This window comes from Alligator sinensis, unplaced genomic scaffold (genome assembly GCF_000455745.1).
Source record: "Alligator sinensis unplaced genomic scaffold, ASM45574v1 scaffold1667_1, whole genome shotgun sequence".
NCBI classification, from domain to species: domain Eukaryota; kingdom Metazoa; phylum Chordata; order Crocodylia; family Alligatoridae; genus Alligator; species Alligator sinensis.
The window spans coordinates 721320-722144 of record NW_005842504.1 but is presented as its reverse complement, the minus strand read 5'-3'; the positions used below and the strand labels follow the sequence as shown (position 1 = coordinate 722144).

Genomic DNA, 825 nt, shown 5'->3' with positions numbered 1-825 from the left:
CTAAGCCTTCCAGGTCTTCCTAGGAGAGAAGGCACCTTCCCAGCTGGATGGTGTCACTAGCCCCTGGTCTGAGGATCCATTGTGTCAAATGCAGCACGGACCCACAGCAAGAGACATTCAACACCCCCAGCCCACTCTTATCTACAGGCACAAGGTAGAGAGTGATATTCTTCCATTTTGAGCCAGGGAACTGTCCAGGGCTGCTCAAGGCATCTTGGGCAGAGCTGGGAGTGAGTTGCAGACCCTTGACATCCCACCCCATCTAACCTCTTTAACAGATTCTTTGCTTCCATTTTTTCTGAGCAGGGACAGGGACATCCCCTTAACTGGGATTCTGGATGAACCTAGGGGAGGCGCAGCCAGGCCCAGGGTCAGCGAGGACCTAGTCAGGGAACTTCTGGTGGGAATAGATGTGGTCATATCAGCAGGTCCTGACGATCTTCACCCCAGAGTGCTGATGGAATTGGCAGAGGTCTTTGCAGGACCCCTGGCACAGCTTTATGAGCACTCATGGTGCTCCGGTGAGGTGCCAGAGGACTTGAAAAGTTCCAATTTTGGTCCCCATTTTCAAAAAAGGGAGGAAACTATAGGCCCGTTTAGTCTTACCTTGGTCCTGGGGAAGCTTTTTGAGAAAATTATCCAGAAGCACCTATGCAAGGGACCAGCAGGGGAGGTTATAGTTTCATAGTTTCTAGGGTCGGAAGGGACCTGGGCAGATCATCTAGTCCGACCCCCTGCCATGGCAGGGAAAAGGACTGGGGTCAAACGACCCCAGCAAGATGGGCATCTAACCTCCTCTTAAAAACCCCCCGGGTGGGCGCCTGC

The 825-nt window shown here is 53.0% G+C and overlaps 1 protein-coding gene across 1 annotated transcript in view; it reads right to left on the bottom strand.

Moving 5' to 3' along the window:
• Positions 1-825, bottom strand: part of LOC102378390 (cytochrome P450 2G1-like) — an 18383-nt gene that overhangs the window by 3863 nt on the left and 13695 nt on the right. The gene's annotated exons all lie outside the window — the stretch shown is intronic.